Genomic DNA, 20,215 nt, shown 5'->3' with positions numbered 1-20,215 from the left:
ATTGGTTTGCGCAAAAGTTAAAGAGTCTACAAAATAGGGGATAGTTATATAGCATTTTTATAATTTTTTTTTTACTAGTAATGGCGGCGATCTGCAATTTTTATCGTCACTGCGACTTTATGGTGGACACATCGGACACTTTTGACACCATTTTTGGGACCATTGTCATTTTTACAACGATCAGTGCTATAAAAATGCACGGATTACTGTAAAAATGACACTGGCACGGGGTTAACCACTTGGTGGCGCTGAAGGCGTTAAGTGTGTCCTAGGGAGGGATTCTAATTGTTAGGGGGAGGAGCTACCAGTGACACATCAGCGATCACTGTTCCCGCTCTTACCGGGAGTTTAGGACCGCAACACTTCAGAATGGAGAACGGTGTGAGAGCAAGGCATATCCATGCCTCAATCTCGCATGTAACCAAAGAAACCGGAAGCAACACTGATTTTATCACTTCTGGTTTCAGATCCACCATTTTCTGCCTGGAACAGCCAGGGGACACATCTAACCAGGCAGATCTGTGTGTGTGTGTATGTGTTTGTGTGTGTGTGTGTGTGTGTGTGCAGGACAGGGGAGACATTGGGGTTTATTACACCCCTAATATCTCCATAAAGAATACCTGTCACCTGCCCAATGCTATCATATGGGGGTTTATTAACGCCCTATGATAACAATCATGTAAAAATAAATTGTTTTGAAAAATAAAATTATACTAAAATGTATTTAAAAAATAATAATAGTTGCAACCCCTGTTGCCCCCACACATGCGCAAACAAAAACGCATGGCGGAGGCATGCTCGCATATGTAAGCTGCGGTTGTTCCACATGCTTGACATATCATCGCAACTGTCTAGTACAAGAACTCCTGATTAGCTCTAAACTGATGAGCTGTAAAGGCTTTGAAAATGTCACCTGGAGATCCTTGGGTACCGTTTGTTTTTTACGATATTACAGGCGCCACGCAAGCTATTTTAAGACTTGGCATGTTTGGTATCTATTTACTTGACACAACCTTGTCTTTTATATTTGACCAAAAATGTGTATTATATTGTGTGGTTTTTCACGAAAATTAATTTTATTATATGTTTTCCTGAAAGTGTGCATTTAATGAAGTTACGCCATGATAATGCAACATTAAAAATGTACAGCTGTCATATTTTTATTCTACGGGGCCTCTGCTTTCAGAATATAAATACTGTTCTGGGGGGATCAAGTAACTTTATTGTCAAAAAAAAAAAAAGATTGTTACATGTGTGCAAAAACAAAAAAAAATTGCTCTAGAGCCAAACTGGCTAAAAAGTGTTAGCTGAAGTTTGTCTTAAATTTATTAGTGTATCTAAATCTTCTATTACATCTAATATTTCCTTTCCCCCAGACTGACTAAGCTGCTTTCCAAAGGTGTTTCTGTGGTAGACATGTGCGGTTAGTTTCATTCCGAATCAAAATTCGGATACATTTTTCGTTGTTCGGAAATTTGCATGTATCCGAATTTTCGAATGACAATAGGACTATATTTTAACGAACCCAAAATAACAAAACAAAATTTCAGACGGAATTCTAATTCTAACAAGTTTCAAATCAAATCCAAATAATATTCAAATCAAATTAGGAAGGAATAGAATATAAAAAAAACAATATAATACAATAGAATAGAAAGAATATAACCATTTACCCAAATTTAGAATAGAAACATTTTAAATTAGAATAGAATATAATAGAAAAAACAATGGAAAATAATTAAATAACATAGAAAGAATATAACCATCTTTCAAAATTTGAATATTATTATTATACAGGAGTTATATAGCGCTAACCGTTTGCGCAGCACTTTACAACATGGGGGCGGGCAGTACAGTTACACTACAATTCAATACAGGAACGAGCAGAGGACCTTGCTCGTTAGAGCTTACAATCTAGAAGTTAGGGTCAAGTGGAACAAAAGGTAAAAACTGTGGGGGATGATCAGATGGAGAAAAAGAAAATGTAGCTGGTTTTCAGGGATTGTCTAAAAGCTAATAGAGTAGGAGATAATTGGACAGGTTGGGTAAGGAGTTCCATAGGATTGGAGAGGCTCTGGAAAAGTCCTGAAAGTCTTGATAAGAATGAACAGAACGGTTAGGTTGATATTTTGAGATTAGGCAGAAGTAGCCAGAGTCGCAGAAAGCGACCTATCATGGTTCTCATCTATTTTGGAAAATCGATCACAAATAGTGAAATTGGGACCTTTCACTTCTGAAAAACGCATGGTGTCATGCGGAGACCCTCAAGGATCCCCTCTGTCACCGGTGCTATTCAACATCTATCTCCGCCCTCTCTTTGAAATCATCAGTAGCCAAAAACTACTTTATCACTCATATGCAGATGACACTCAACTGTATTTTCGCATCTGCAACAAAAAGGATCATCATCTCAGTCTAGAGACATGCCTCTCTTTGATAGAAAACTGGATAACAAAGAGTTATCTTAAACTCAACAGCTCCAAAACAGAACTTCTCCTGCTTCACGCCAGTCGTAAGAACCAACTTGCACCAACTTGGACACCCCCACCAATTCTTGGCCAAATCATCACCCCTAGCGCCAAAGTCAAAAGTCTTGGGGTCATCTTCGACACCTACATGACAATGGACGCACAAATAGGGTCAGTAGTCAGCGGATCTCACCATCTGCTGCGCCTACTACGCAGACTTATCCCTTTTATTCCTAAAGAAGACATAGCAGTAGTGGTGGGAACAATTGTTAACTCCAGACTGGACTATGCAAATTCCTTTTACCTCGGACTCCCTAAGTACCAAATCTCTCGTCTGCAAGTCGTTTAAAATACGGCCGCCAGACTTGCGACTGGGATAAAACCATGGGAATCTATCTCACCTTCGCTGAGAGCCCTTCACTGGTTGCCTGTAAAAAACAGAATTGCTTTTAAAGCACTCTGTCTGACGCATAAGTGCAACCATGGAAGGGCCCCTCAATATCTATGCGAAAAAATAAAAACTTACAAGCCCAATCGCGTTCTGCGATCCTCCAACCAAAATCTGCTCCAGATACCCAAAGCCAAATACAAATCCAAAGGAGAAAGAAGATTCGCGTTCCAGGGTCCCAGACTTTGGAACGCTTTACCAACCACCGAGGTTGGCGGAGAACCACTTGGCCTTCAGAAGACAGATCAAAACTAGGGTTGAGCGAACCCGAACTGTAACGGCAATCTATAGGTGACTCTGTATATTTCAACAGCACTGCACCTGTCCCCTGTGATATACTGTCTGTGCAGTACATTGTTTAGGGCTGGGTTCCTGCTTCTTGCTATAGGTGGAGAAATATATAGGTGAATCTCTGCCTATTTCACCAGCTTACACTTTTTTGTATTTACAATTTTTCAAAATTAGGGCAAGACCCTAAATTTGAGAAATATATAGGTGAATCTCTACCCATTTCACCAGCACTCCACCTTTCCCCTGTGATATACTGTCTGTGCAGTACATTGTTTAGTGCTGGCTTCCTGCTTATTGCTATAGCTAGAGAAATATATAGGTGAATCTCTGCCTATTTCACCAGCTTACACTATTTTTGTATTTAAAATGTCTCAAAATTAGGGCAAGACCCTGAATTTGAGAAATATGAGGAAAACGTCAAATAAGGGACGTGCCTGCGGTCGTGGTGCTGCTGGTGGAGCTCCTGTTACAGGGAAAGGACGTGGTCGATCTGTGCCAGCTACAAGCACAAGTGAAACACCTTTCTCAGGTGCGAGTAGCCGACAGAGCCTGCAGCGGTATTTGGTCGGGCCTAATCCAGCTCTACGAATGTTGAGGCCAGGAGCAGAACAGGCGGTAGTAGATTGGGTTGCTGACAGTGCCTCCAGTTCCTTCACATTGTTTTCCAACCAGTCTTGTGCTGAAAGCTCAGAGTTGGCGCCTGCAGCCGATGTCCACCATCAGTCTTTCACCTCACCCCCTTGCAAATCAGCCAAGCAGTCTGAGCCCCAAAGCATGCAGCAGTCTCTTCTTCTTTTTGATGAGTCTGTTAGCATGTGTTCCCAGGGCCATCCAACTAGCCCAGCCCCAGAAGGGGAAGAGATTGAGTGCACCGATGCCCAACCACTTATATTTCAGGATGAGTTCATGGGGGGACCATCACAGCACGTCTTGCATGATGATGATGAAACACAGTTGCCAACTGCTGGTGCTTTTGCAATTGTGCAGACCGACAAGGAGGGCAGTGGTGAAGACTGGGTGGAAGATGATGTGGAGGACGATGAGGTCCTCGACCCGACATGGAATCAACGTCATGCAGGTGACCCATGTAGTTTGGAGGAAGAGGCAGTGGTCACACAGAGCCACCAGCACAGCAGAAGAGGGAGCAGGGTGCCAAAGCAGAGCATCCGTCCCCTAGACAGTACGCCTGCTACTGCCCAACGCAGCAAGGGATCGAGCACACCAAAGCCAGGTCCAAGGAGTTCCCTAGCGTGGCAGTTCTTCACACAATGTGCTGATGACAAGACACGCGTGGTTTGCACGTTGTGCAATCAGAGCCTGAAGCGAGGCATAAACGTTCTCAACCTGAGCACAACCTGCATGACCAGGCATCTAAGTGCAAAGCATGAGCTGCAGTGGAGTAGACACCTCAAAAACCAAGAAAGGTCTCTGGCTCCTCCTGCTTCCTCTTTTGCATCAGTCTCGGGCCTCTCTGCCTCTGCATCTACCTCTGTAGTGACAGTGCCACCTGCCACCCCTCAATTGGAGGACCGGCAAGCAACACTACCACCTGGGTCACCAAACATCTCCACAATGTCCCATGGAAGCATTCAGCTCTCCATCTCCCAAACACTGGAGCGTAAGAGGAAGTACCCCTCTACCCACCCGCGATCCCTGGCCCTGAATGCCAGCATTTCAAAATTACTGGCCTTTGAAATGCTGTCATTCCGTCTGGTGGAGACGCAGAGTTTTAAAAGCCTGATGGCATTGCCTGTCCCACAGTACGTCGTGCCCAGCCGCCACTACTTTTCCAGGCGAGCCATCCCTTCCCTGCACAACCAAGTGGGGGACAAAATCAGGTGTGCACTGCGCAACGCCATCTGCCATCAAATTCACCACCAACTTCAGCACAGCCATGGGTAAACGCCAGCAGGCAGTTTTAAAACTTTCCTGTTTGGGGGAAAAACCACACACGGCGCAGGAGTTGTGGAGGGACATGGAACAACAGACCGATGAGTGGTTGGCGTCAGTGAGCCTCAAGCCGGGCCTGGTGGTGTGCGATAACAGGCGAAATCTCGTAGCAGCTCTGGGCCTAGCCGGTTTGACGCACATTCCTTGCCTGGCGCATGTGCTGAATTTGGTGGTGCAGAGTTTCCTGAGAACTTACCCCAATATGCCACAGCTGCTGCAGAAAGTGCGGGCCGTCTGTGCGCACTTTCGGCGTTCTCACCCTGCTGCTGCTCGCCTGGCAGCGCTGCAGCGTAACTTCGGCCCTCCCGCTCACCGCCTCATATGTGATGTGCCCACAAGGTGGAACTCCACCTTGCACATGCTGGCCAGACTGTGCGAGCAGCAGCAGGCGATAGTGGAGTTCCAGCTGCAGCACGCACACGTGAGTCGCTCTGTGGAACAGAACCACTTTACCACCAATAACTGGGCCTCCATGCGAGACCTGTGTGCTCTGTTGCGCTGTTTTGAGTACTCCACCAACATGGCCAGTGCCAATGACGCCGCTCTCAGCGTGACTATCCCACTTCTATGCCTCCTTGAAAAAACGCTACGGGCGATGATGGAAGAGGATGTGGCACAGGAGGAAGAGGAGGAGGAGGAATCGGGATCATTTGCAAGGCTTTCAGGGCAGTCATTCACAAGTGGCTCAGAGGGTGGGTTCGTGCACCAACAAAGGCCAGGTACAAAATTGTCTAGCAAGGGCACAGTTCTGGAGGATGACGCGGTGGAGGATGAGGAGGAGGAAGACATGGAGGAGGAGGAGGAACCATGTTCACAGCAGGATGGCATCCAGACCAGCTCATGGCCATTACTGGTGCGTGGCTGGGGGGATACAGAGGACACAGATGATACACTTCCCACAGAGGACAGCTTTTCGTTGCCTCTGGGCAGCCTGGCACACATGAGCAATTACATGCTGCAGTGTCTCCGCAACGACCGGCGTGTTTCGCACATTATGACAGGTGCTGATTACTGGGTGGCCACGCTGCTGGATCCCCGTTACAAGGACAATGTACCGTCCTTAATCCCCTCACTGGAGCGTGAACGCAAGATGCGCGAGTACAAGCGCACGCTGTTAGACGCGCTGCTGGTGCAATTCCCACCTGGCAGCGGGGCCACAGTGGAAGCAGAAGGCGAAGGCAGAGGAGGAAGAGGTCGCCAACGCAGCAGGGGCACCGCCAGCACCTCAGAAGGCAGGGTTAGCATGGCCGAAATGTGGAAAAGCTTTGTCAGCACGCCACAACAAACAGCACCACCAGCTGATATGGAACAATTTAGCAGGAGGCAGCATTTCAGCAACATGGTGGAGCAGTATGTGAGCACACCCCTACACGTACTGAATGACGGCTATGCCCCCTTAAACTTCTGGGTCTCCAAATTGGGCACATGGCCTGAGCTTGCCCTTTACGCCTTGGAGGTGCTGGCCTGCCCTGCAGCCAGTGTATTGTCTAAACGTGTATTTAGCACAGCAGGGGGCGTTATCACAGACAAGCACAGCCGCCTATCCAGATCCAATGTGGACAAGCTCACGTTCATTAAAATGAACCAGGCATGGATCCCAGAGGAGTTGTCCGTACCTTGTGCAGAATAGACACCGAGCCGGCCTTACCCAGCCCTTGTTTTTTTCTGAGCTTTCTAGGGTTGCCATCTCATCCCTTCCAAAGCAAAAACATATTAATTACACAGGTTCTCTGGCTGATTTAAGGTGCTGTTAATTAAACTCACTTGGTGCCTTATCGAGTCTATCGACATTAAATTAGCCCCAGAACCTGTGTAACTCTGTGTTCAGGTTTAAAAAGCAACCCTAGATCTGTCTCACTATTTTGGGGTTTACCCTAATTTGAAAAATAAATCAATTAAAAACCAAAACCTGCTGTGTTGGCTACCTCCTCCTCCTCCTCCACCGCCGCTTCCACCTTCAGTCACATTCTTAGGCTTGCGCACTGCAACTGCTTTCTTTAAGTCCCACCAGAGGTTCTCAATCTGATTTAAGTCTGGTGACTGTGATGGCCACTCCAAAATGTTACAGCCTTTAATCTGCAACCATGCTCTAGTGGAGTTGGAGGTATGCTTGGGATTATTGTCCTGTTGAAAGGTCCAACGTCTCCCAAGCCTCAGGTTTGTGACGGACTGCATCACATTGTCATCCAATATCTCCTGGTACTGAAGAGAATTCATGGTACCTTGCACACGCTGAAGCTTCCCTGTACCTGCAGAAGCAAAACAGCCCCAAAGCATGATTGACCCCCGCCATGCTTCACAGTAGGCAAGGTGTTCTTTTCATCATAGGCCTTGTTCTTCCTCCTCCAAACATAGCGTTGATCCATGGGCCCAAACAGTTGTAATTTTGTTTCATCAGTCGACAGAACACAATCCCAAAACGTGTGTGGTTTGCCCACATGACTTTCGGCATACTGCAGTCGACTCTTATTCTTTGGAGACAGCAAGGGGGTGCGCCTGGGAGTTCTGGCATGGAGGCCTTCATTACGCAGTGTGCGCCGTATTGTCTGAGCAGAAACTTCAGTACCCACATCTGACAAATATTTTCTCAGTTCCTCAGCAGTCACACGGGGACTTTTCTCCACTCTACGCTTCAGGTAGCGCACAGCAGTCGAAGTCAGCATCTTCTTTCTGCCACGACCAGGTAGCGTTTCAACCGTGCCCATTGCTTTGAATTGTGCATTTACTACTGTATTACAAAACCAATTGATGTCATATTAGTTGCATATGGTTCTTTATGAAGTCCTTGTAGGATTTCATTCTGAATACAATTCCCTAAAACCCTTTACAGCATTGGGGGGTTCAATAATTTTGAACAAAACTGTATGGACCTCGTCCTCAAAGGTCAAAAATCATTATATTTTTTTTTTTTATGTTATTTTAAGTTATTTCCCTATCCACATTTATTTCCAGAGTACTTGCCATGCTCTTCCCGACATTTTGCTGCCATTTGCAGCCCTCCAGCCCTTTCCCTTAGTTTTTTAGAGACATTTTTGTAGTCAAAAGTTCGGGTCCCCATTGACTTCAATGGGGTTCGGGTTCGGGTCAAAGTCCGGGTTCGGGTTCGGTCCCGAACCCAAACTTTTTTTTCAAAGTCCGGGTTCGGGTCCGAACCCGAACATCCAGGTGTCCGCTCAACTCTAATCAAAACTCATCTCTTTTGATATCAAGAGAGACAGGAACAACGAGCGCCCAGAGGCGATTTAGTACGCATGTGCTGCGCTATATACGTTTTTCACTCACTCACTCACTCAGGTCAGTGATGTAGCTGGGGGTCGAGTTGTGGATGGCTTTGTAAGTTGTTGTTAGTATTTTGAATTTAATTAGTTGAGTGAGTGTAAGCCAGTGGATGGATTGACAGAGAAGAGTAGCAATCACAGAGCGGTTGGTAAGGTGGATGAGTCTGACAACAGCATTCATGATGGATTGAAGGGGGGATAGACTATGTAGAGGTAAGCCAATGAGGAGGGAGTTGCAGTAGTCGAGGCGAGAGATGACCAGGAAGTGAATTAAGAGCTTTGTGGTGTCATTGGTTAGAAAGGGGTGTATTTTGGAGTTGTTGCGGAGGTTGAGGCAGCAAGATTTGGAAAGTGATTGAACATGGGGATTAATGGAGAGTACAGAGTCCAGGACTACACCTAGGACTCTGGCATGGTCCTATTTATTTGGGGGATATAGTTGTGCCATTGATTTTGACAGAGGGGAAGAGGCACGTAGGGGAGGAAAAATGATACGTTTAATTTTGGATAGAATAAGTTTGTGGAAGTGGTGTGACATCCAGACTGATATAGCTGATAGTAAATGAGTGATACGTGAGGAGAATAAATTGAGTAATAGAATACATTTGAATAGAATAGAAAATAATAGAATACAATAGAATAGAATAGAAAGAATATAACCATCTTTAAAAATTAGAATTTCGAATAGAATAAATACGATTTAGAATGGAATTCAATTCCAAATGTAATTCCAATTTGAATTTGTCTAGTTTATTAGAATTTGAATCGATTTAGAATTTTCAGAATTCAAAACGATTCAAATTCAAATAAAGTAGACGAGTTCTGAAAATGAATTATACCAATTTAACAAATTACATTTCTGTAAATAATGAATTTAAACAAAACATTTTTTTTCATACTGCATATGTCTATTCTGTGGCTCCAGAGTGAAGGTACTGTAATACAAGAGGTGTGTTACAACATTTTTTGTTTTAGTTTAAAACTGCTCTAAGCTTGATGTGCATTACAGCAAGTCCGCTGATTCTGGGTTGTGTATCTCGCAGGTTGGGGGTGCGCAGGTGCACTTCGGAAAGACACTGTTCAGACCAGCTGATGTAAGTATACAATGTTTTGATCAGAAGATGAATGAATTGTCAAGTGTGGTTATGGGAAGGAGACAGTGTTGCTAACCGCCCATAGATTTACGGGCAGCCTGTAAATTTCAGCCCATTTTTGGGCTGCACGTAAATGCCCATTAGGGGCAGCGGCGCCCTTAAAAAAGATGGTTGCTGGCCAACCATGCAACTGCGCATGCGCCATTCCGAAGCCTGCCAGGCTCGGGAAAGCTTGTACTCCTAGGCATCCAATAGGATTGCCTGTCTTTTCAGCCAATCGCTTGACGGGTCCCAAGACCTGCTTCCTGACTGACTGGGAGGAGGATCAGTGTAGCAAGAGCGAATATTCATTCGTTCTTATCACACAACTGGGTGGGCTCGGAGGGCAGTGTCTGGCACCCCCCACGTTAAAATATAAAAACGCCCCACTGTGCCCCCTGCATACCTCTGCATCCTTCAATATCTCTTTGTCACTACTGTGTACCCTCTCTCCACAATTGCACCTCTGGACCCCTTTACATTACACAGCACCCTGCATTGCTGGACCCCTTTACATTACACAGCCCCCTGCACCCATTTATATTACACAGCCCCTTGCATCTCTGGACCCTTTTACATTACACAGCACCCTGCATCACTGGACCTCTTTACATTACACAGCACCATGCACCTCTGGACCCCTTTACATTACACAGCACCCTGCGTCTCTGGACCTCTTTATATTACACAGTCCCCTGCATCTCTGTACCCCTTTACATTACACAGCACCCTGCATCACTGGACCCCTTTACATTACACAGCACCCTGCATCACTGGACCCCTTTACATTACACAGCACCCTGCATCTCTGGACCCCTTTACATTACACAGCACCCTGCATCTCTGGATCCCTTTACATTACACAGCACCCTGTATCTCTGGACCCCTTTACATTACACAGCACCCTGCATCTCTGGGCCCCTTTACATTACACAACCCTCTGCACCTCTGGACCACTTTACATTACACATTGCCCCACAGCTCTGGACCCCCTACATGTTACACAGACTCCCCCTTCAGTGCAGACTCCCCTCTTCAGTTCTGACCCCTCTTCAGTGCAGACCCCCTCCCTTCAGTGCAAACCCCCCTTCAGTGCACACCCCCTTCAGTGCAAACCCCCCTTCATTGAAGACCCCCTCCCTTCAGTGCAGACCCCCTCCCTTCAGTGCAGACCCGCGGAATCATTGATAATAGCTATAAGATACTCCAGCCTTTTAATGTCTCAAATCCTGATGTGAAGCTCTGTCAAAGAGGGAGGATCACAACTTTTCCAATAGAGAGCAACTAAACATCATGCTGCCATGAGGACATGCCCCACCAATTGTTTAACATTTTTAAAGAAAGTGTGAGGAGGTACAGTATGCCTACAAAGAACATGTAAAGGGAAACCAAGCATTGGAAAGGTGGTGGGTTGAAGTATGAAATGCTTGCCAATAAGGTTTGATAAGAGGGCAATACCAATATATATTGAATCGTTCCAAAAGCTTTCTTGCTTTTCCAGCATCTATTGTCAGCTGATGAATATAGAGCATGTAGCCTGTCTGGAGCATATTACCAGTGAAAAAGTATTTTGTATTGGTTTTCTTTGTATAATGTACATATTGAGATCTTGGCATCTTGAAACCATATTACCTGGCAGATTTTCATAACCATTTTTTTTCCCCAATTTTTTTCCCATTTGGACATGTACATGTGTTTAGGGGGATAGGAGGTGGAAAGTATCACCTTATAAATTTGTGAGATTAATCTCTTACTCAATGGACCGACTAAGCTTATTTTTTTGAACAGCGTTAGATCAGAAAATACAAATGAGCTAATCAAGGTATGAACAAAGTGACAAATTTGCAGGTATCCAAATAAGGCCTGCTTAGGGAGTTCATAGGCATTTTGAAGGTCCTTAACCGCTTCAGCCCCGGACCATTTTGTAGCTAAAGGACCAGACTACTTTTTGCGATTCGGCACTGCGCTGCTTTAACTGACAATTGCGTGGTCGTGCGTTTCTTTTGGTGGTATTTGATCACCTCTGCGGTTTTTATTTTTTGCACTATAAACAAAAATGGAGCGACAATTTTGAATAAAATGCAATATTTTTTACTTTTTGTTATAATAAATATCCCCCAAAAAAAAATATATATAAATAAATTTCATCAGTTTAGGCTGATACGTGTTCTTCTACATATTTTTGGTAAAAAAAATTGCATTAAGCGTTTATTGATAGGTTTGCGCAAAAGTTATGGCGTCACAAAATTGGGGGTAGTTTTATGGCATTTTTATTAATAATCGGACACTTTTGACACATTTTTGGGACCATTGTCATTTTTACAGCGATCAGTGCTATAAAAATGTACTGATTACTGTAAAAATGACCCTGGCAGTGAAGGTGTTAACCACTAGGTGGCACTGTAGGGGTTAAGTGTGCCCTAGTGAGTGATTCTTACTGTAGGGGGGAGTGGCCTGGAGTGACACGTCCCTGATCGTCGTTCCCTATGACAGGGAACAGACGATCACTGACACTAGGAAGAACAGGGAAAGGTTGGTTTACACTTACCTCTCCCTGTTCTTCAGCTCTGTGACCCGATCGTGGACATCAGAGGCTAAAGGAGCAGCGGGTCCCATGGGTGCGATCACGGAGCTCAAGACCGGGTCGCAAGCGCGCCGCTGAGACCCGCGGCTGGGCTCTTAAAGGCAACATACCTGTACATGCTTATGCCCAGCCGTGCCGCTCTGCCGACGTATATCGGCGTTAGGCGGTCATTAAGTGGTTAAAGGGTAACTCTAAATAGCAAATAAAGAAAAAATAATATAGCACATATACCGTATTTATCGGCGTATACCACACACTTTTTCCCCCTTAAAATAATGGGGAAATCGTGGGTGCGTGATATACGCCGATACCCGCTTCCCGCGCTCAGTTTGAATGCCTGCGCCGACATATACCAAGTGCAGTACACTCGGCTACATTCGGCCAGGCTCGGCTTTGCTCGTGCTCACGCATAAACGTCACAGAGCGTGAGCACGAGCGAAGCCGAGCCTGGCCGAATGTAGCCGAGTGTACTGCACTCGGTATACGTCAGCGCAGGCATTCAAACTGAGCGCGGGAAGCAGCGATTCGACGGGGAGACAGCGCGGGAGAAGCCGGGAGGACACCACCGAAGCCGCAGACGGACGCCGGACCCGGCGAGGTCGCCGATGGACGCCGCGCAAGACACCAAAACTGTAAGTACTAAAATGTTTTTACAGGAATTGCGGGTCCACATTAGGGGTGCGCGCTATACGCCAGAGTGCGCAATACCCTGACAAATACGGTAATTGCGACACTAATCATATTCTAATTGAATGTTATTAAAAATTACCTTTCCTTTTCCATCTGCAGCCACTATAATTTTCTGAGAATGCATTGCAATATGGCTACCTGGAGCTGTTCTGTACACCAGTGGTTCTCAACCCTGTCCTCAAGTACCCCCAAAAGGCCATGTTTGCAAGTTTTCCTTTATCTTGCACAGGTGCTTTAAATCAGAGTCAATGGCTTGGTATTTTGGACAGCTATTTTATCTAAGATAAATTACCAAAACATGGCCTGTTGGGGGTACTTGAGGATAGGGTTGAGAACCACTGTTGTACTCAGAGTGTGTACTGACCACTCCCCAGAAACATAATTTCCTGCTTGTGTGATTGGCTCATCAATTTTCCCAGAAGTCTGCCTAAGATACAAGTCAGATTTCAGGCAACCCCTGTAACAAAAATGCCATTTTTGGAGAGATACTTTTAATAGGAGCATGTCTAAAGGGATGCAGGCCCAGCAGATTTTCTCATTAGTACCCTGCAGCTGCACACCTGACAGTTAATTATGAAACCACTCCTATTAGACCCACTCAGTACAGATGCACAGAAAACACGCATGGATTTCTTCAGAATAACAAAAGGTAGGAATTTGCAACAAAGGTTGTTATAATCCTTGCAATGTACATAGATCACCAAGAGAGGAATGTTTTTTTCTCAACAAAAGTGGAGTTACTGAAAAAAAGGGATGGAATAGCCTCACATGTAGTGTACATGTTGATATTTGGTCATATAAAATGTGCCACGTCCTAATACGTATGAACAAGAGAGTAACTAGGGGCGAGTTGTTGGACTTTTCAGGCACTATAGACTAGTCAGAATATATTCACACAGAGAAATTATTCTCTAAATTTTTTTTGAATTTATTTAGACATAAAAAGTAGACATTTCATATTAAAAAGAGAACCTCCAAAAAAGTAACAGGAATTAATAAAGTGGTAGTCATAGGTGAGAAAATCATTCCATCATTATATAGGACAATTAATTATTAAACGGGTTATCTTTTCTGCTATGAAAGCTTTTGACCCTATTGTTGAAACTTTGTTTTCTCACCTATGACTACCAATTTATTAATTCCTGTTACTTTTTTGGAGGTTCTTGCATTGTTAAGCTGGTTTACCAGATAGTTTTGCTGTTTATGGCAATCTCTTTTTAATATGAAATGTCTACTTTTTATGTCTAAATAAATTCAAAAATTTTTTAGAGAATAATTTCTCTGTGTGAATATATTCTGACTAGTCTATAGTGCCTGAAAAGTCCAACAACTCGCCCCTAGTTACAGTACTCTCTTGTTCAAAAGTGGAGTTACGCTTTAAAGGAGTGCAGTCTTCTAGTTCTGGGATCCCTGATATGGCCAAAGTGGATTAGGCCCTTTACTTGCCATGGTTAAGACCAGTCCATAAGGGGCACCGCCACCCTAATCCATGCGCCTGGCCCTTAATCTACATGCAGGGCGCCGGACGCATGGGTTTTAATGTTTTTTTTTAAGTACACGGTTAGAGCTTGAGGCTCTAATTGGCTGCGCCCTGAGCCCACCCATTGTGTGACAATAGCAAATTAATATTTATTATTGTCTTCCTGATTTTCCGCCCCGGCCAATCAGGAAGTGGGTCCTGTTCGGTCGGGAGGAGAAGCAATGGCTCGGCTCTTCCTTCCCCCTGCCTCCTACAGTAAGGCCTCTGATTGTCATTGGGGGTCTATTACCACCTTTCCGCCAATATCCCGTGGGGGGGGGGTTGGCATTAGTTTGCTGCCCCCGCAAAATATTGAGCACTGGCCGCCACTGGTTAAGACATCTATGAAGTTAGGCTATCTGGAACGGCAGGGGTGGATAGGAAGGAGGTTGTTGGAGAAACATTGGTCATTAAGGGTAATGACTCTTAGCTCTATGCCAGAGGGTATAAGTCAGCATCATGACTCGTAACAAATTGGATAAATTCACTGAAATGTTAGAGCTCTACTACACAGAGTTTGGATGAATGGGAGACAGCCAGAACTTTTCAATTTAAAGCGGTTGTAAACCCGCATCAAACAATTTTTTTTTTTTCTCCTGCAAGGCAATGCACGCGGGAGATTTAAATTCGGCAAGGTCGAGCGACTGCTGGTCCTTTCGCCGTAGATCCCCCGCGCATGCGCCGCTGCAGCGGCACATTGCGAGGGGAATATCTCCTAAACCGTGCAGGTTTAGGAGATGTTCTCCTTACCTACAGGTAAGCCTTGTTATAGGCTTACCTGTAGGTAAAAGTAAAAAAAGTGGGTTTACAACCACTTTAAGTCCAGCGACTGAATGAATGCAGTGTGAGCCAGGAGGCCAAAGGACTCTTAGCTGAGCTGCAAGATATTGTTTCGAGATATTGGGAAAGGCCTCCTTGATCCCTTGGGACAAACAAAGCTGATCTGGAAAACCTATGGTGTTTGTAATTCCAGACAAAATTAAGGAGATTGTAGTTTTTATTAAAGTGTGGGTTTGGGATCAGTATTGGTAAAGTTTTGAAAAAGCACAGTCATTTTGGTAAGATAGACATTTGAATAGTCCCAATTTAACCAAAGAAGGAGATGAGAAGTGATTTCCATTGAGTGAGGAGTGTATTAATGCTAGCATAGAGAGGAAGATTTTTTTTTATAAAGAGCCTCATAAGTGGGTGTCAGTTTAACCTCCCCCCCCCAAAAAAAAAATGTTTTAATGTAGAGGACTTCCAGTTAGCATATGTTAAGGTTAAGTGTTGCAGAGTCTGTTGAGGAACATTAGAAATATTAGGAGAAAGAGCTTCTGTTTTAGTGTAGCCCAAGATGGAGCCCTATAGGTCCAGCTCTTTGTGAAGACTAGGAAGAGTAACATGTAGTTGAGTGAGTGTCAAGAGGATGACGCAGCAAACAAGGCGATTATAAATGCTCTATTACACACTGGTATGCCATGCTAAGGGCTATATGCATACAGTATAGCAAAGAGGAGGTGAGACAGATGGCAGCCCTAGTGCCAATAGTGATTGGAAAGGAAGCCAAAGCTGCATACAGGGTCTGTATACAAGCAAGTGCACACTTTCTATATGTATTTAAGCCAAATCAAGTTAAAAAATGTATTACACATCCAAGTTATGTAAAGCCATAATACAGCGTCTTTGACTCTGTCCATAATATTGCACATTTTATAATACCACATACAGCTTAATAGCAACCCCCAAACATGAGCATGTAAATGAAAAGATTGAAGTTTTTCCCATGTCAAAGTCATGTTATTTTTTGCTTTATTAAATGTTCCCCCTGACGGCGCCCAGTTTACGATGCCATTTGTTTGGCAATAGCTTAGCTATTAGCCTTGGAAATAGGCCGAATTTTCATCAGCATGTATCAAAGATGCTTAACCACTTCCATACAGGGCATTTTCACCCCCTTCCTGCCCAGACCAATTTTTCGTTTTCAGCACTGTCGCACTTTGAATGACAATTGCACGGTCTTGCGACGTGGCTCCCAAACAAAATTGACGCCCTTTTTTCCCCACAAATAGAGCTTTTGTGTATTTGATCGGTTTGCGCAAAAGTTCTAGCATCTACAAAATAGGGAATTATGGCATTTTTTTTTTACTAGTAATGGCGGCGATCTGCGATTTTTTTATTTATTGTGACCGTGACATTGCGGCGGACACATCGGACACTTTTGACACGTTTTTGGGACCATTCACATTTACACAGCGATTAGTGCTATAAAACTGCACTGTTACTGTGTAAATGTGACTGGCAGGGAAGGGGTTAACACTAGGGGGCGCTGAAGGGGTTAAATATGTTCCCTAAAGTGTGTTCTAACTGTAGGAGGGAGGGGACTCGCAAGGGGAGGAGATCAATGTGTGTTCCTCTGTACTGGGAACACACATCAGTCTCCTCTCCTCTGACAGGACATGGATCTGTGTGTTTACACACACAGATCCATGGTCCTGCCGTGATTGTGAAGTAAATAAAAGGACACATCAAAAACATTTTCACTCTAGTTTGAAAGGATTGGATCACATATTTTATGAGAGGTATTTACAATTTAACCACTTGACCACTGGGCACTTAAACCCCCTTCCTAACCAGATCAATTTTCAGCTTTCGGTGCTCTCACAATTTGAATGACAATTACTCAGTCATACAACATTGTACCCATCTGAAATTTTTGTCCTTTTTTTCACACAAATAGAGCTTTATTTTGGTTTGATCACCTCTGCGGTTTTTATTTTTTGCGCTATAAAAGAAAAAAGACTGAAAATTCTGTAAAAATAAAAAAAATTCTAGTTTCTGTCATTCTAGCAGGTTATTTCTCACACACAGCATATGCATACCACAAATTACACCCCAAAACACATTCTGCTATTCCTCCCAAGTATGGCGATACCACATGTGTGAGACTTTTACACAGTGTGGCCACATACAGAGGTCCAACATGCAGGGAGCACCATCAGGCATTCTGGAGCATCCAGGCCAATTCTGACATTTCTCTCCTACATGTAAAAATCATAATTTATTTGCTAAAAAATGACATAGAACCCCAAAACATTATATATGCTTTTTTTTCAAAGACCCTAGAGAATACAATGTAACGGTTGTTGCAACTTTTTATCTTGCACGGTATTTTCGCAGCAATTTTTTGAACGCGTGTTTTTAAAAAAAAAACTGTTTTGTGCTTAAAAAAAAAAAACAGTAAAGTTAGCCGAATGTTTTTGCATACTATGAAATATGAAGTTACGCTGAGTAAATAGATACCTAACATGTCACCCTTCAAAATTGCACACGCTCGTGGAATTGCGCCAAACTTCGCTACTTAAAAATCCCCATAGGCGACTTATTGCAAGGTATTGGGGTATTGTGGGTATTGAGGGTATTGCAGAGTATGTGGGGTATTGCACAGTGTGGGGGGTATTGCACAGTATGGGGGGTATTGCACAGTATGGGGGGTATTGCAGAGTATTGCGCAGGGAGGGATGGCTGGATCTGTGACTGCAATTGTCACAGATCCAGCCCACAGTGCTGCTGCTGCCACCCCCGCTCCCCCCCTCTCCTCTCACACTGTACCGAACGGTACAGAGAGGAGAGGGAGGAACCGGCGTCATTACATGACGGCGGTTTGTTTACAAGTGATCGCTCCGTCATTTGACGGAGCGATCATGCGGTAAACGGCCCCTATCAGCGGCAATTTACCGCGATCCGTTGTCTTCTAGACTCGGCGCTCACGGATGATTTTACCAAAAATATGTAGAAGAATACGTATCGGCCTAAACTGAGGATTTTTTTTTTTTAAATTGTGATATTTATTAAATAAAAAAGTAAAAAATATTGTGTTTTTTTTTTTAATTGTCGCTCTTCTTTTGTTTATAGTATAGCGCAAAAAATAAAAACCGCAGAGATGATCAAATACCACCAAACGAAAGCTCTATTTGTGGGGGAAAAAAACATAAAGATATAGTTTGGGTACAGTGTTGCGTGACCACGCAATTGTCATTCAAAGAGCAACAGCGCTGAAAACTAAAAATGCCCTGTATGGAAGGGGTTAAATGGCGGCAAAAAAAAAGTCCTGATAAGTGGTGAACAAAAGTGAATCCACAATAGTGGAAATGTGGGAAGAAACCTATGATGACATCGATATCACACGTGCACCTTCACCAGATGTACAAGCCTGCTTACCAGAACGCAGGCTGTATGAGCCTTGCAATCAATCAAACTTACTGGTGGCATTAATCATACGACAAGAAGATGGATGTGGGTAATCCGAACGGATGAAAACGATTGCCTCGATCTCAGCGACTGGAAGATGGATAAGGGTAATCCAAATGAATGGAAACAATCACCTCACTCTCAGCGGATGCCTCATACAGTACCAAGGGAAGAAATACTTGCATAGCATAATATTGTATGCAAAGTGTTTAATATAAAAAACAGATATACTTACAAAGCATCTGAATAAAATCGCAGTAAAAACAAAGAGCCAACCGGCAAGCGGACACCTGTCCTATGGGCGATGACGTCAGCACATCAACCTCCCGACGATCGTTTCGTCTCACAAAGACGTCGTCACAGGGAATCAGGTGATGCACTGATGCATCGCATATAAAGAGAACGATGGGAACCACGCCTCGGTGTGACTTTGAGGCGACGGAACCACAACAATACGATCAGACAGAATCCTCAAATAAAAATGACTATAGTGGGGAACTGTAAGACTCAAACAGAAATATAAATCAACAAAATAAGGACTAGAGAATATGGAATTAATAACTAAAATAGGATTACACAGGCTGGAAATGAAACGGCTTATAGTGCCCATAGAAGAAGGTATTGCACCTCCAGTGGTTAAATAGAAAAATGCAATTAACCATTACTCCAAGGCCATTGTAAAAAAATACAATATATATATATATATATATATATATATATATATAAATTATATATATATATAAATGATAACAACGCCTAGGAGATAACAAAATAATATAGTAATCCATTATATGTGAAATATGGAAAAATCAATAAAAGTAAAAATATAATAATATATCAATACATAAAATTTAAACTCATGCATGATATATATAAAACAATAGGTTGCAAAATCTCAAAGTCAAACCAAGTGTACATTAATAAGAAGAAAGTTACAAAGACAAAAAATTCTTATTATATTATTTAGTAGATGATAAATAAATGAGTAATCACAAATTATCCATAAATGCGTTAAGGTCTACCTCAACATTTAGGCCAAATGGAGTGAAACACTTAATTTTATGGATTCAGGCCATTTCTAGCCTTCATATACTACGCACCATTGAATCACCTCTCCACTGTGGAGCATATTTATCTATCCCTAAGAAAATGGTTTTATCTGGGTTTTTGTCAAGGGCCTCCAAATAGTGCAGAGAGACTGGGTGTTTTGGAAAACCCGTAAGGATGCTAGTTATGTGCTCATTTAATCTCACACGTAAGGGTCGTTTGGTTCTGCCCACGTATTGAAGCCCACAAGGGCATTGGAGCAGATAGACGACTCTTTCGGTGGAGCACGTTATGAAAGATTTTATTTCAAACTCGAGTCCAGTGCTGGAGGAGGTAAATTTGTGAGTACATCTATGGCTACATCCACTTACTGTACATACTCTACATTTTCTACATTGGGCAAAATAAGAAACATACATTATTTGAAACATAAAAAAATTAAGTAAACTGAAAAAAAATCAGGCTTCATAAACAAAACGTTACAACAATTATTCACTTAATCCACTTTAAAGAAATGATACAAATAAAAATTCAGGAAAATACTTGATGATTTTAGAATTAATGAAATCTGAAGAGA

The 20,215-nt window shown here is 43.4% G+C and overlaps 1 gene segment (V, D, J or C); it reads right to left on the bottom strand.

Annotated features, from left to right (window-relative positions):
- Positions 1–20,215, bottom strand: part of LOC120940889 — a 201,324-nt gene that overhangs the window by 152,179 nt on the left and 28,930 nt on the right.

This window comes from Rana temporaria, chromosome 1 (genome assembly GCF_905171775.1).
Source record: "Rana temporaria chromosome 1, aRanTem1.1, whole genome shotgun sequence".
NCBI classification, from domain to species: Eukaryota; Metazoa; Chordata; class Amphibia; order Anura; family Ranidae; genus Rana; species Rana temporaria.
Note: the sequence above shows the minus strand (reverse complement) of the source record. Positions and strands in the feature narration are given on the sequence as shown.